Raw genomic sequence first — 17,569 nt, 5'->3', positions numbered from 1 at the left:
TACGATTCATCGCCGTAGATTCCCACAGAGAATCGTTTAGCATCTGTCAACATGACTGATTTCACTGTAAGCGGGAAGCCTCCACAAGTCTGATATTATTTTAGCATCTTTCAACAGTTTTTCACTTTGAAAGCGGCAGGACTCCACAGGTCTGTGATATTAATAATTCATAATACCGAGCAGCGATGCAGTTGTAATACATACTGGACAAACTGTGAAAACACTTTGCTTTTAATAGCAGAAAGGGATAAAAAATAGAATTGAAATCCCCACCAAGAAGTATTCCAAGGAGATGAACATTATTTTTAATTATACGAGTTGCTATTTTTATATCGTATACAGGATTTTATTAAACCTATAATTCACAAAAACCCCATGTTGTTCGTAAGAACAACATGAGCCTACATACGTCACTTTTACTTAGTTCAATAAATATATACGATGTTCATGTCACTGAAATCCGTCGAGGTAAAATATATAGACTTATTACAGACCGTTCATACGCCGAAACGCGTTGTAAGTCATGTTTAGGTAACCAGTGCACATTTTCTTCACACACGGTGGGCCACGTTTATATCGCAACCATAATATATTTCATGAAGATACCCTTTACTACAACGCGTATCTGTCTAAACCTAACTATAAATAATCACCGAAAGATTAATGGCTGAGAAACCAGTTTATTGAATTTCGCAATGTTTTCACAAAAGAGGAATCACTTGTGTGCCACATGTGAGGTCAGAGGTCAGGGCTACGTGAGGAAAGATCAGCGAGATGTCGAGTCGGGGCTTGCGTGTATACTCGTTGGTGTTGTGATGAGCAGACATTGTGTTTTGGGGAGACCAGGGATCAGGGGTCAGGGTAATGTAGTGGGGATGGGGTAAACTGTCAGAGATTTGGGGTACTGAGCACGTGAATCACCCAACTCTCTAGTAGTTGGAGACCGACTTATTGTTACTTCCGGAAGTGATGAATCATGGTACCATGCCAGACAGCTGTTGCCGTGGTGCTCTCGTACCACTTATTCACACATGTGTATATACACGATTCTACGCCTTGCCAACAAAAACAGGAAAGCACAGTTTTGGCCAATTTCTCCTACTTATCTTCAATTGATAATTTGAAAAAAGATACATATCCTTCCTAAACTCATACCGGAACAGTCATGAAGGCAACATATGCGAGAGCGAGATCGGCGAGAATACCACAATAATATGCATTTTTTCGTTTGACACGGTCCCCGATCTCCCACGTGGGACATAGTTTATGTTTCCGGTTGATGTGTTGGCAAAGCCTTTTGCGGGGGACGAAAACCCCTGAAACCCCTGTTATTGTTACCTGCTCCCACATTGCCTCGTTTCCGGGTTCATGACGAGGGTTCCTACGCGGGACTGTTTTGGCCTCACTAACAATGATTCCTGTAATAGGACCATCACGATACTGAAGGGTTTCTTGTCAGTGTGTACAGAGGTAAAAACATTCTGAAATGTAATGTCTGAGATTTAGTGATTTAATGTTATCGTTTTCGTGGTTAATGAGGGTTGTTTAAATATGACATTTCACAATCTAATAAATGTTGAAGTAGTATTTATTTGGATCATGCAGAAAACACAAGACCGGCAGACATATTTATTCAGTGTATAGGTCACCGCCCTGTAACGCCAGTAGAGTAGATCTGTTATATAATGATAGATGGCCAATATAACAGTGGTGAAATAGATTGGTGATCTCAAATGTATGTATTTCAAAGTTAGTTGAGTGAGTGTGGTTTTGCGCTGCGTTTAGCAGTATTTCACTATACCAACACGGGAGACACCACAAAAGCCTTTACACGTAATCGTGGGGAATCAAACTCAAGCCTTCTTCGCGACAAACGCTTGAACCACTAGGCTAACTCAGCGCACCTAAAAACTATAATACTCAAGAGAATATAAGGACCACCCGACTCTTTCATACTACTACAGGTTGTCTGTCATGGCATAACAGTTTAACTTTGGTTATAGGAAAGGTGAGGTGAGGTGAAATTTGGTCTAACGTCGCGTCCAAGATTATTGCACATATATAGCGACATGCATGCACGTGTGTGTAGCTGCTTGTACTAGTCCGGACTGATGCCGATTTATAGTGCTAGCACACTGAGATACCATACCGCAGTTTAACATGAATACCCCACTCAGACACAGTATACTGACTCCGAGCCGACCAGTCCTTGTTTTAGCCCCTTTATGCCGAGCGCCAGACAGGGAGTTATAGGAACGAATCGGGTGGCCAGATTAACTATGGTAATATGAAATAATCGAGTGGTCCTTTATTTATTTTGGGTAGCATATGTGAATCCCTGTTCACGCGAAGAAGGGCAAGCTTACATACATATGATTTTAAATTTGACATTTGCCACAAACTTTAACGAAGTTGAAAGTTACATTGAAATAAGGGCAATTAACAGACACCTGATAGCATCACTTATTTTTAGTGATCCATTCGTATAATTGTCATAACTATTTTCACTTTTCCGCCCAATGGAATCTGTTTCGGCACTTAATCGAGTCTGATTGTTCTTCTGCGTTGACATTTTGAGTTGTCCGATCACAGATATACGAATACCCCACTTCACAAGTATATATTACACACATTAATCAAGAAGACTAGAACATGGTGAAGTATAGCAAGGGAAGTGTCTATATTGTCGCAAGCAAATACACCAGGCATTAGATTGGTCCTATGGTATAATGTTATAAAGGCTATATATCGGGTTTAAAATGCCAGTGACATCATGTATATATCGAACTCTATATTTATAACACCTGACTGAACATTTCCAAGAAACGCGACGTCACATTTAGTCACGTGGTCCAATGTATTCACGGGACCCCCGATCAATAGTGTGTTATCAGTACAGGGTCTTTCTTAGGAATATTTTCTCCTAGGAAATAGACATAAGATGTAAAATGAAAGGTGTCGTTATGCAGTTTATGTTTCCGGGACTATGTCATGGCACAGCTGAGGGTCTTTATACAACGGGAGATCGCCGTTTGGTCGCACGGTGCAAATCATACCACGAAAATACCACGGAAAGAGCACTATCTGGGATTGCCTGTTGCACGTGTAGTTCATGCAACACGTGATACTCGGCTGTTGAGGAAGATAGCGACTGAGTGACTTCACATTCCACGAATGAAATTGCACTGACGCTCGACACCGTATATTGTGACATCACAATCTGGTCTCGTGTACCTATATTTCACCATGACGACATTTATTTTAAATATTTCACTCACTAACTCTCCCATTCTATTCTAACATGACACAGGACAACCTGTTTAGTGGTTCTTAAGAACTTACTAAACTGCCGGGTGAAAAACATCTTTCCGAGGCAAGTGAGTAAACTGACTATAAAAGTGGAAACTGGACTTTTAAAGTCAGTTAACTCCCTTGCCTCGGGAAGATGGGTAAAAAAATGTTCGTTTGTTTGTTGTTTAACGCCGCACTCAGCAATATTCCAGCTTTACGGTCTGTAAATAATCGAGTCTGGACCAGACAATCCAGTGATTGACATCATGAGCATCGATCCACGCAATTGGAATACGATGACATGCATCAACCAAGTCACCCGATCCCGTTGGTCGCCTCTTACGGCAAGCATAGGTTGCTGAAGACCTTTTCTAACCCGGATCTTCACGGTATACAGCCATGTTGATTGTGGCTAAAAAGGACAAAACCAAGAAATGTTTTTCGATGGGTATGTAAATTTGATACGGGTATCATAGCAGTGTTTCGCCGAATTTTTTCAGGCGAGTATAAAACCAATTTTCAAACATATACTTTCATTTGCCCAGCAGTTTTCGAATCTCCTTCGATATTGATGGATCATACTTGACATTCCTTTGTCAACATTTACTTCATCAGACACAGACTGTAACGAAGTCGGGTGTACAAAAACGTCGGTTATATCGAAGTCGGGTGTAATAAAACGCCGGTTATATCGAATTCGGGTGTAGTACAAACGCCGGTTATATCGAAGTCGGTGTAGTTAAAAGCAGGTTATATCGAAGTCGGGTGTAAAAAACGCCGTTTATATCGAATTCGGGTGTAGTCAAACGCCGGTTATTTACTTTCCAAATTAGGGAGTATCTCAAGACAAGCATATGGTCCCCGAAATAAAGTAATGAATGCGGGAAAATAAAATAATTCTACAAGGGAACCTATTAGTATAAAAGGAATCTTCACAGTTCCTAGAGCTGAAGGGTATTGACTACTTGAACTGAGAGCTTCGTATATTTGTCATACCTCGCGTTGACTTGAGACAAACAACCATAACACATTGGGTATTATGATATATGTATTTGTTTCTTAAAATTACCTGTTGTAATGAGATCATGCTTGAATAGAACTGTTTGTGTATCTTTGTATGTTTTTAACAAACGTAAGCCATCAGTAAACACATTAATATAGCTACATTGTGTCGTATCATGTTCCGCCTTTTTCAAATAGTGTGTGATTGTTCTACGTATGTTTACAGTAAGCAATATTGTATAAAGCACACCTCTACACAGCACGTTGTTTAGCTTGAATGACACACTACGTGCTCTGGTCTGTCTGCAGCGTTATATTCAAGACACGGACAAAAATGAAATAGGTGAGGTAAAATGGGGCTTAACGTCCCGTCCAAGATTATTGCACTCATATAGCGACGTGCATGTACGCGCGCGCGCGCGCGCGTGTGTGTGTGTGTGTGTGTGTGTGTGCTGGTGCTAGTCTGGACTAATGCCAATTTTATAGTGCTAGCCCACTGAGATACCATGCCGCAGTTTAACATGGATACCCCACCCAGACACAGTATACTGACTCCGAACCGACCAGTCCTTGTTTTCGCACCTTATTGCCGAGGGTAACATCAAGCACCATCTTTAACGTCTGTTGGTATGACGCGGCCGGGGTTTGAACCCCGGACCTCCGGCTCTCCGGGTCATAATTTCAATCTAATTTTCAAGTGTATACTTTTTTTTTGCCCTGAGCTGTACATGAATACAGACAAGAACATAGGCCTAAAATTAGGGTCGGTGGTTACATTGTATGATCTGGTTGACGAAACCCTGCGTGGATCGCTGCTCTTACATCAACCACTCGTTTGATCATTAGGCTGCCGGTGAATAATTGGACATCGACAAGACACATATACAAGGACATCGACAAGGCACATACAAGAACGTTGACAAGACACATATACAAGGACATCTACAAGACACATCTACAAGGTCATCGAAAAGACACATATACAAGGACATCGACAAGACACATATACAAGGACATCTACAAGACACATCTACAAGGTCATCGAAAAGACACATATACAAGGACGTCGACAAGACACATACAAGGACGTTGACAAGACACATCTACAAGGCCATCGAAAAGACACATATACAAGGATATCGACAAGACACATACAAGGACGTTGACAAGACACATATACAAGGACATCGACAAGACACATCTACATGGACATCGACAAGACACATATACAAGGACATCGACAAGACAAGTATACAAGGACATCGACAAGACACATCTACAAGGACATCGACAAGAAACATATACAAAGACATCGACAAGACACATGTACAGGGCCTTTGGCAAGACACGTATGTTAGGGTGCTGGCAAGCAAGTAATATACACTTGAAAATTGGGCGCTGGCAAGACACATATACAAGGGCGGTGCAAGACACATATACAAGGGCGTTGACAAGACACTTATACAAAGGCGTTGACAAGACACATATACAAAGGCGTTGACAAGACACTTATACAAAGGCGTTGACAAGACACATATACAAAGGCGTTGACAAGACACATATACACAGGCGTTGACAAGACACATATACAAAGGCGTTGACAAGACACATATACAAAGGCGTTGACAAGACACATATACAAGGACATCGACAAGACACATAAACAAGGCCATCGACAAGACACATACAAGGACGTTGACAAGACACATATACAAGGACATCGACAAGACACATATACAAGGACATCGACAAGACACATATACAAGGACATCGACAAGACACATACAAGGACGTTGACAAGACACATATACAAGGACATCGACAAGACACATATACAAGGACATCGACAAGACACATATACAAGGACATCGACAAGAGACATACAAGGACGTTGACAAGACACATATACAAGGACATCGACAAGACACATATACAAGGACATCGACAAGACACATATACAAGGACATCGACAAGAGACATACAAGGACGTTGACAAGACACATCTACAAGGACGTTGACAAGACACATATACAAGGACATCGACAAGACACATATACAAGGACATCGACAAGAGACATACAAGGACGTTGACAAGACACATATACAAGGACATCGACAAGAGACATACAAGGACGTTGACAAGACACATGTACAAGGACATCGACAAGACACATACAAGGACGTTGACAAGACACATATACAAGGACATCGACAAGACACATACAAGGACGTTGACAAGACACATATACAAGGACATCGACAAGACACATACAAGGACGTTGACAAGACACATGTACAAGGACATCAACAAGACACATACAAGGACATCGACAAGACACATATACACATACAAGGACATCTACAAGACACATCTACAAGGACATCGAAAAGACACATATACAAGGACATCGACAAGACACATACAAGGACGTTGACAAGACACATGTACAAGGACATCGACAAGACACATACAAGGACGTTGACAAGACACATCTACAAGGACGTTGACAAGACACATATACAAGGACATCGACAAGACACATCTACAAGGACGTTGACAAGACACATATACAAGGACATCGACAAGACACATCTACAAGGACGTTGACAAGACACATATACAAGGACATCGACAAGACACATATACAAGGACATCGACAAGAGACATACAAGGACGTTGACAAGACACATATACAAGGACATCGACAAGACACATACAAGGACGTTGACAAGACACATGTACAAGGACATCGACAAGACACATACAAGGACGTTGACAAGACACATATACAAGGACATCGACAAGACACATCTACAAGGACATCGACAAGACACGTGTACAGGGCCTTTGGTATGTTAGGGTGCTGGCAAGAAAGTAATATACACTTGAAAATTTGGCGCTGGCAAGACACATATACAAGGGCGTTGACAAGACACTTATACAAAGGCGTTGACAAGACACATATACAAAGGCGTTGACAAGACACATATACAAGGGCGCTGGCAAGACACATACTAGTATACAAGGGCGTTGGTATATTCAGTGACACGGTATGGGTCATGTATAAAGGCTTTGTCATTACACGGTCATATCCATGGGTGTAGGCATGCAGGCACACACACGCAGATAAGGACATAGGCAAGAGCAACACCAATGAGTAGGCATACGCAAGGGCAAGGTGGTGTATCACTAAACAAAGGGCAAATTCAGAGGTATTGGCAATGGCACTGGCATGGAATAGGCATGCGTAAAGGCACGATGTGTGGAAGATAAACACAGAGAAGACATAGGCAAGTGTATGAGCAAAGCCATATGGTGATGTAGAGTACTTACGACCCTGGCAATATGAGACTGGCGATTGGTACCACTGAAAGATTTCCCGTGCCGGGACGACCTATATGTATATCACTAGGTCAGGTTATGACCCTAGCCCTAACCTCAACTGTTCCTTGCCAGTTTGGATTTGATAAACATTGCCAAAAAATAATCATGAATCTTATCTTACAGCTTTCAGTTAGCTATTGAAAAACAATTCTCTTAAACTTCAAAAGATTCTTTTTAATTCTGAAACATGGCATCACGTTTATTTCAAAGCAGTTTAAAGTACAACCTGTTACACAAGTAATCATAATTTACATCACTTAGAACCTGACCGTCACTCGCCAAGATATATCTCTGGACTACCTCTCTCAGTTAGTTTGCAACAATGTAAGTAATTGTGTTCATCAGTATCACTACACTCCAGCTCTTAGACACTTGGTATGAACTTTTGTATAAATCAGAAATTCAGAATAGGTAAATCTTTTCCAGTTAACCACTTCGTCATTTTAAGAGCGATAAAATGTTCCAAACATCCTTTTGGATAATTTTAAATCAAAACTAAAACTGACGCAGCTGTTAATAAGAAAATAACAACTTCTTATTTATTGCATATAGCGACGTTTCCACGCAGATTCTTACACCGTTATCAAGCAGGAGTAAAAACAACTACAGGAACTCGATGATAGCGTGAATAGCATAATATATTCGTATAGGAAATATCCCCCCCCCCTCTATACATATAGTATGTACGCATAGGGGGGTGATATTTTCTATAACAATCTATTATGCGATACACGCTATCGTAGAGTTCCTGTGACCACAACCAAGCGAAGAGTGGAACATGTGCATGCTAGGTTGTGATAAGCAGCAGATAAATATTTGCAACAACAGGTAGATAACATAATTGGCTGAAACCAGATGCACAACAATATTAACAAGTAGCACACAGGTAAAGAAGCTAGATGTACAACAAAATTAACAGGTAGCACACAGGTAAAGAAGCCAGATGTACAACAAGATTAACAAGTAGCACACAGGTAAAGAAACCAGATGTACAACAAGATTAACAAGTAGCACACAGGTAAAGAAACCAGATGTACAACAAGATTAACAGGTAGCACACAGGTAAAGAAACCAGATGTACAACAAGATTAACAGGTAGCACACAGGTAAAGAAACCAGATGTACAACAAGATTAACAAGTAGCACACAGGTAAAGAAGCCAGATGTACAGCAAGATTAACAAGTAGCACACAGGTAAAGAAACCAGATGTACAACAAGATTAACAGGTAGCACACAGGTAAAGAAGCTAGAGGTATAGCAAGATTAACAAGTAGCACACAGGTAAAGAAGCTAGAGGTATAGCAAGATTAACAAGTAGCACACAGGTAAAGAAGCTAGAGGTATAGCGAGATTAACAAGTAGCACACAGGTAAAGAAGCTAGATGTACAGCAAGATTAACAAGTAGCACACAGGTAAAGAAGCTAGAGGTATAGCGAGATTAACAAGTAGCACACAGGTAAGGAAGCCAGATGTACAGCAAGATTAACAAGCAGCACACAGGTAAAGAAGCCAGATGTACTGCAAGATTAACAAGTAGCACACAGGTAAAGAAACCAAAGGTACAGCAAGATTAACAAGTAGCACACAGGTAAAGAAGCCAGAGCTACAACAAGATTAACAAGCAGCACACAGGTAAAGAAGCCAGATGTACAACAAGATTAACAAGTAGCACACAGGTAAAGAAACCAGATGTACAACAAGATTAACAAGTAGCACACAGGTAAAGAAGCCAGATGTACAGCAAGATTAACAAGTAGCACACAGGTAAAGAAGCTAGAGGTATAGCAAGATTAACAAGTAGCACACAGGTAAAGAAGCCAGATGTACAACAAGATTAACAAATAGCACACAGGTAAAGAAGCCAGATGTACAGCAAGATTAACAAGTAGCACACAGGTAAAGAAGCCAGATGTACAACAAGATTAACAAGTAGCACACAGGTAAAGAAACCAGAGGTACAGTAAAGATATGAAGGATCAAGTCTATTGCATGATTAGATTTTTATAGCCAGACGAGATATGATACCCCTGATCTTTGTTCATCCCCTGATCGCTATGTGCAATAATTTGTCTGTTTGTTGTTTAACGCCGCACTCAGCAATATCGCAGCTATATGACGGCGGTTTGTATGTAATCGAGTCTGGACCAGACACTCCAGTGATTGACATCATGAGCATCGATCTACGCAATTTGGATACGATGACATGTATCAACCAAGTCAGCGAGCCTTTTGTTATTTTTAAAGTGAAAATCTGTTGATTCGAAGTCAGAATCAAAACTGATGTGATGTATAATTGATGTCCATTGTGAATATGTGTAAAAATATACATTGATTACAGTAGCTAACGTGCGATATTCACTACATAACCCCGTTGATACAGGCGCCGTGAACTGTTGCCAACATATACAACCGACAACACCGTGTTAATTGGTTCCCCCAATCAATTAATTGAGAATAACATCTCAACGAAGGACATATGGTCCCAGCTCCGTGTCGCCGATTAATGGGGGAACATTGCGGGGGGCAGTCGCTTGGCCTGATTAGAACGTCCAAGGTCTCAGGGCCCTACATCATCCTCAACCAAGCGACCATACAGCCAAATACCTGTAAATCCCTTTTAATTAAGGATTAATTAATTATTTATATTCACTATGTACATGAACTTGTTCATCTTTTCGTGTCAGCAAGTGCTACGGTAGTTTTGTGTTTATAAAACATCCGTACCGTATGTATTGTTGGATGAAACAGATTAGGAGGAGGAAATGGGGAAAATGAGAAGGGGTTTAGGTCGCGTTCAAGATTTATTGCAATTATATAGTGAAGCTGGACTAATTCCCATCCCGCAATTTAACACGATACCCCACTCCGACACTGTATACAGACTCCGAGGCGACCAGTCCTGGTTTCCTTTAATACCAAACCCCAGGCAGGGTAACAACAAGTACCACCGTCTAACGTCTTTTGGTATGACGCGTTCGGGGATCGAACCTTTCGCTCTTCGAGAAGACGCTCTAGCCACTTAACCACGGAGGCGGTTGGAGTGTTTAGCCGTTTTTGTCTGGGGCCGATAGCGTAGCTGAGTAGTGCGTGGGTTCAGTTGTCACACCGAAGTCCTTGGTTCGAGTCCAACATTGCTGCAGCCATTTGGCCGGTCCTTGGTCAAACACGCCAGGACGTACGGCCACTTCACAAACGCCAGGCATATAGGCTTCGCGTAATCAAACAGAAGTAATTGTACGATATATCAAAATTACTTGTACTTGTTTCGTTTGCGAGATACGTTTCATCAAGATCTTGTGCTGCCGACGTGTGTAGATAGAGCATTCCGATGTGAAGTCTTCTAGCCTTTTAGTTGGACTCGATGACTATCTCCGAGGCGACGTATGAGACCCCCAATTTTCAAATTAATATGGTTACGATCCGTTACATAATAATACAGGTGTCCCCTGCTGGGATATTACAGGATCATTGCCAAAACGGCTGAAAACCATACTCACTCACTTTTAGTGTCATGTTTACAAAGAACCAACTGTTGGCAAACGTTTTATTGCTGAGATCACGGAACTGTTCGCAATACTTTCTTTTCCTTCTTCACCAACCTTAAACCCTTCTGTCAGAGTCACAATAGCCTGGCCCAGACCCTAGAGAATAAATTAAAAAAAGAGTCCAACTCAAGTCTAGAATGATTTGGGGCGGTCGGGTAGCCTAGTGGTTAAAGCTTTCGCTCGTCACGCCGAAGACCCGGGTTCGATTCCTGACATGGGTACAATGTGTGAAGCCCATTTCTGGTGTCCCCCGCCGTGATATTGCTGGAATATTGCTAAAAGCGGCCTAAAACCATTTTCACTCACTCACTCACTCACTCTAGAATGATTTTGCAAGTCTAAATAGTCCAAGATCTAGGGTCCCTGAACTGAAGGATTGTTCTGGGCTTCATTTCCTTTTTATTATTCTTTATGTTGTTGATATATATATTGATATATATCAGATCACGTTATTTCTGGGACTAAATGTCAGTCTCGAGTCTAAATGTCAATGCCGTGTCTGACCCCGATATGATGTAAGCAGAAAAAACAACAAAAAAACAATGAACCTTTAAAAAATATTTTATCCCACTTTTTTTAACATTGGAAAAGGCGGGATGTCATACAAGTGAAAGAAAAACTTGGTTAAGGGTGCTGAAAATAAAACATAAAACATCTGGAATCGAAACCGAGGGTTCCAGAAATAATGCCAGTAAAATAGTTCTACGTATATACATTAAAAACCTGTAGATGAAATTTAGAGTCGTCACCTGGTTGGAAATAGAAACTAGAGCACATGTGACTCCCAATCTACCACAGTTTACCGGCTTCAGTAACCCATATATTTAACTTAGTTTCATAATCATTGGTCACTGTGACCTATTATGAAAACTTCTTTTTTCGGCAGCAGTGTACCTAGTTCTTGGTCATGTTAGAGAGAAGTACGCATGCGCAGTGTTTTTTCAGGATGAAAAAAGAAAGAAAGGTACTTTCTCGCTCACGAGTACTACAATTTCTGAGATATATATAGTTGGTCCATGAGACGAGCACGTGCTCTACCCTATATTATCGAAAGGGTAGTATAAGAATAGACTATTTCAATATTTTTATCCATGTATCCCCCACTCAGACATATTGCCCACAATCAAAGTGAGATCCTTGGACAAGCCCATCTCCTGGGCAGATAAAAGTTGAAGAAAGTCTAAAAGTATCCTTAATATAATTAGTGGAATCACAAATAGACCAAAAAGGAACCAAACTGTTACCCACTCCCTAGGAAAGTAGTATTTTGGTTCAAGTGTTTGTGTGCAAGTTGTTTGCGTATTATTAAATATGTCTCAAATCACGTTAAATGTGAAATAAACAGTCCCTGATCCGTAGCAACGTCGTAGATTGGTACAATAATAGTTGTATTTGCCTTCTACTTTCCGTCACTTCCAATAACGTGTTTTTGTTGAGCCTTCGGCGTCATCATTACCTGCACTAATGATAGCCTTTCGCCTCCAGCGACTACTTCCGGGTGACGTCACGAACAACTCTCGCGTAAAGCAGCGCGAGTTTACGCTACACTATGGGGGTGGTGCTTCAGTGATGCGTTTGGCTACAGGTTCCGTTGTCAGGGTTGACGTGGTGCCTGTCTCCACTTTACTGGAAACAATAAAATGTTGATCCGATCCCCGTTAACTGTCAACACAGGCAGGAGATGAAAGCTTATGCACGAGGCGAGCTAATCTGGACCTGGTTTATGGTCGAGACGGGGTGCACTTTGTATGAAAAGTCGAAGTAAGGCCTCCAGTTTATGTTTTGGAAGTTATTGCTCTCAGTTTTGAAAATTCTAATGCAGTTGAAATTTGAAAAAAGTCAATACGCCATTGAACATAAAGAAGAAAAACGCGACACCAGAGTGAAGCACTAGGGCACAGCCACGTTTACACTCAGGCAGAACACAAATCTAATTCTCGGACTTACAGATGCAGTTTGTGTTTTATATAAAGAAAAACGTTTAATTGCAATATAGTCCCTGTATTCATAAATGGGAGGCACAGCTGTTGTCATCGCTGATTTTCATTGATCCATTCATACCTTTAACACCCTGTGGAGTCTGTTTCGGTTGCACAATCGAGACTGGTTCTTCTCTGACGTTGACGTTTTATATTTACCAAATGAATGTTGTCAGCAATAACACTGCAACCTGAATTTTTCAAACTAGAGAGTGAAAGCATGAGCTTAGGTTTAAATCTGACCCCGATCCTCTTTAATAGTATAGGACAAGCACGGGCTACTTGGGGTCTGCTATCCTCCAGAACCCCCACGGGGTAGGCGTAGGAGCATGTGTTACTTGTCATAAAACATATCGCACTTTCCTGAGTATACACTAAAAGCGGGGAGGGGGGTGCTGGACAAAGATGGGGATAAAACTGTCTAGGAAAGGAAAATGGGATTTCGCTTGGCACAAGGAGGTTGCTTGACTGCGGGGAAAATATAGAGATGTTGCTAGACAGAGGGAGAATGACAGGGAGGTTGCTTGACAGGGGAAAGGAACACAGGGAGGTTGCTTGACTGAGGGAAATTTTTTGGAGGCTGATTGACAGATAGGGACATATAGGGAGTTTGACAGATGGGGATAAATAGGGAGGTTATTTGACACAGGGAGGTTACTTGACAGAGGGAGAAAATTAGGGAGGTTGCTTGACACAGAGATACATATAGTGAGGTTGCTTGACACAGCCATGGATACATATAGGGAGGTTGCTTGACACAGAGATACATATAGGGAGGTTGCTTGACACAGGGATACATATAGGGAGGTTGCTTGACACAGCCATGGATACATATAGGGAGGTTGCTTGACACAGCCATGGATACATATAGGGAGGTTGCCTGACACAGCCATGGATACATATAGGGAGGTTGCTTGACACAGCCATGGATACATATAGGGAGGTTGCTTGACACAGAGATACATATAGGGAGGTTGCTTGACACAGGGATACATGTAGGGAGGTTGCCTGACACAGGGGTACATATAGGGAGGTTGCTTGACACAGCCATGGATACATATAGGGAGGTTGCTTGACACAGCCATGGATACATATAGGGAGGTTGCTTGTCACAGGGATACATATAGGGAGGTTGCTTGTCACAGGGATACATATAGGGAGGCTGCTTGTCACAGGGATACATATAGGGAGGCTGCTTGTCACAGGGATACATATAGGGAGGTCGCTTGTCACAGGGATACATATAGGGAGGTTGCTTGTCACAGTGATACATATAGGAATGTTGCTTGACACAGGGATACATATAGGGAGGCTGCTTGTCACAGGGATACATATAGGAATGTAGCTTGTCACAGGGATACATATAGGGAGGTTGCTTGTCACAGGGATACATATAGGGAGGCTGCTTGTCACAGGGATACATATAGGGAGGTTGCTTGTCACAGGGATACATATAGGGAGGTCGCTTGACACAGGGATACATACAGGGAGGCTGCTTGACGCAGGGATACATATAGGGAGGTTGCTTGACACAGCCATGGATACATATAGGGAGGTTGCCTGACACAGCCATGGATACATATAGGGAGGTTGCTTGACACAGCCATGGATACATATAGGGAGGTTGCTTGACACAGAGATACATATAGGGAGGTTGCTTGACACAGGGATACATATAGGGAGGTTGCTTGACACAGGGATACATGTAGGGAGGTTGCCTGACACAGGGGTACATATAGGGAGGTTGCTTGACACAGCCATGGATACATATAGGGAGGTTGCTTGACACAGAGATACATATAGGGAGGTTGCTTGACACAGAGATACATATAGGGAGGTTGCTTGACTGAGGGATACATGTAGGGAGGTTGCCTGACACAGGGGTACATATAGGGAGGTTGCTTGACACAGCCATGGATACATATAGGGAGGTTGCTTGACACAGCCATGGATACATATAGGGAGGTTGCTTGACACAGGGATACATATAGGGAGGTTGCTTGACACAGCCATGGATACATATAGGGAGGTTGCTTGTCACAGGGATACATATAGGGAGGTTGCTTGTCACAGGGATACATATAGGGAGGCTGCTTGTCACAGGGATACATGTAGGGAGGCTGCTGGACACAGGGATACATATAGGGAGGTTGCTTGTCACAGGGATACATATAGGGAGGTTGCTTGTCACAGGGATACATGTAGGGAGGCTGCTGGACACAGGGATACATATAGGGAGGTTGCTTGTCACAGGGATACATATAGGGAGGCTGCTTGTCACAGGGATACATATAGGGAGGTTGCTTGTCACAGGGATACATATAGGGAGGTTGCTTGTCACAGGGATACATATAGGGAGGTTGCTTGTCACAGGGATACATATAGGAATGTTGCTTGACACAGGGATACATATAGGGAGGTTGCTTGTCACAGGGATACATATAGGGAGGTTGCTTGTCACAGGGATACATATAGGGAGGCTGCTTGTCACAGGGATACATATAGGGAGGTTGCTTGTCACAGGGATACATATAGGGAGGTTGCTTGTCACAGGGATACATATAGGGAGGTTGCTTGTCACAGGGATACATATAGGGAGGTCGCTTGACACAGGGATACATACAGGGAGGCTGCTTGACGCAGGGATACATATAGGGAGGTTGCTTGACGCAGGGATACATATAGGGAGGTTGCTTGACCCCGAGACAGGAAGAAGTTTAATAGAAGTCTGTTTGACGCATGAGCTATTCTATAGAACATTTTCTAAAGAAATGTCAGTATAACGGTACTATCATCTGCGGTGCAGTCTCCATGTTTACTCCAGGACAAGCATGGTATAAACGGTGATACACAACTGGGATATACCAGCTCGTAAATACCTCACGATACTATTGACATTTCCGCAGGTTAGGTGTTTTGCCACCTAATGACAACCTTCTTACACATACATACTTGCATTTACCTCTTTCTTGCACTGGTCGAGGTGCATCGCCACAACAATAACAGTAAACCCGTACGTACTCATCACAACAACACTGTGTAAACATAAGCTTAAAAACCTTCACCTACAAGTGTAATATCAAGAGTTTCTCAACACCGTCGATGCTTCATCGATCCGTCCAGGATTGAGGTAGACTTGGGAGAGTCTAGCTCATGGTTACTTGCTGTAGGCGGCATATGTCACCACTAGCTGTATCCAGCATGAGGATCTCGGGAGGATCAGAGCCAGAGTATTCTTGTGTTAATCACTCAAATTTCAATTTCATAGCTGAGATGTGTGGATGTTTTTTTTTAAATCGGCGACGTAATGGTTAATGTGCACATGTTAAAATATTAAAAGCTTTGAATGTATGAAACGATGATTTCTTTTAAAGGGAATGTCTCTTTTAATTCAGAGACCTTTCAGACCGAATTCCCACATCTCAACAGACCCTTATGATACCGTCAGAATCTGAACCATCGCTTTTGGTTAATAACAAAACTCCGCTTGTCTCGAACTGTCATGGTCGGTCGCGCAACCACGCATTCTAAATGTACATCCCCTGTAATAGATCAAAATGTGAATAGAAGGATGTTTCGTATCTGTATGTAACTAAAAGCAATACAACCCTTTCAATAATCCTAAGAATTGTCTGCTAAAAGCAAAGTCAACAGTACGATTCCGACTATATTATAAGCATGTGTTTATGAATCACTATGAAATAGTTTTCACACCAGGTGTTCGTGAAAAGGTGAGCAAATCCTGTCCCATCAGTGACACAAGTCACAAACACATGCAAAGGCATGTCAGTTTTGAACCTAAAAAAGCCTACGAGTCAAACTAAGGAATTTCATCGGACATCATTTGGCAATTGAGGCGTAGATATAGGAAACATTTATGTCTTGAATGTGGTTACCCTGATCAAACAACTTTTGAGCAAGAGTCACGTGACGCTCTTTGAAACCTTCGTCGACAGAGCATGCTCGATTGTGCCTCAAAAGTTGTGAAATGATACACCAAAGGCTGGGGTTGCTGGGATTTTTCTCCACGTAAAGGGATTGTTTACTACTGTACTTCATACTGGCCACGTCACCAGCTTCTGGTGTCTCCCGGTAGGACATGCGCAGAAGAGAACATTGTTGCCATCATGATGCGAAGATTCATGTACACGTGTGAGGTCATGTCGATATATCATGTACTTCCCGGACTGGCGAATGGAAGGTATCCCAACTGTTGATGAAGACCTATTTTAGATTTACTGAACCCAACTGTCGATGAAGATGTATTGTAGATTTACTGAACCCAACTGTCGATGAAGATGTATTGCAGATTTACTAAACCCAACTGTCGATGCAGGTGTATTGTAGATTTACTGAACCCAACTG

Source organism: Haliotis cracherodii, unplaced genomic scaffold, assembly GCF_022045235.1.
Source record: "Haliotis cracherodii isolate W230 unplaced genomic scaffold, xgHalCrac1.p SCAF_8, whole genome shotgun sequence".
Lineage (NCBI taxonomy): Eukaryota > Metazoa > Mollusca > Gastropoda > Lepetellida > Haliotidae > Haliotis > Haliotis cracherodii.
Note: the sequence above shows the minus strand (reverse complement) of the source record.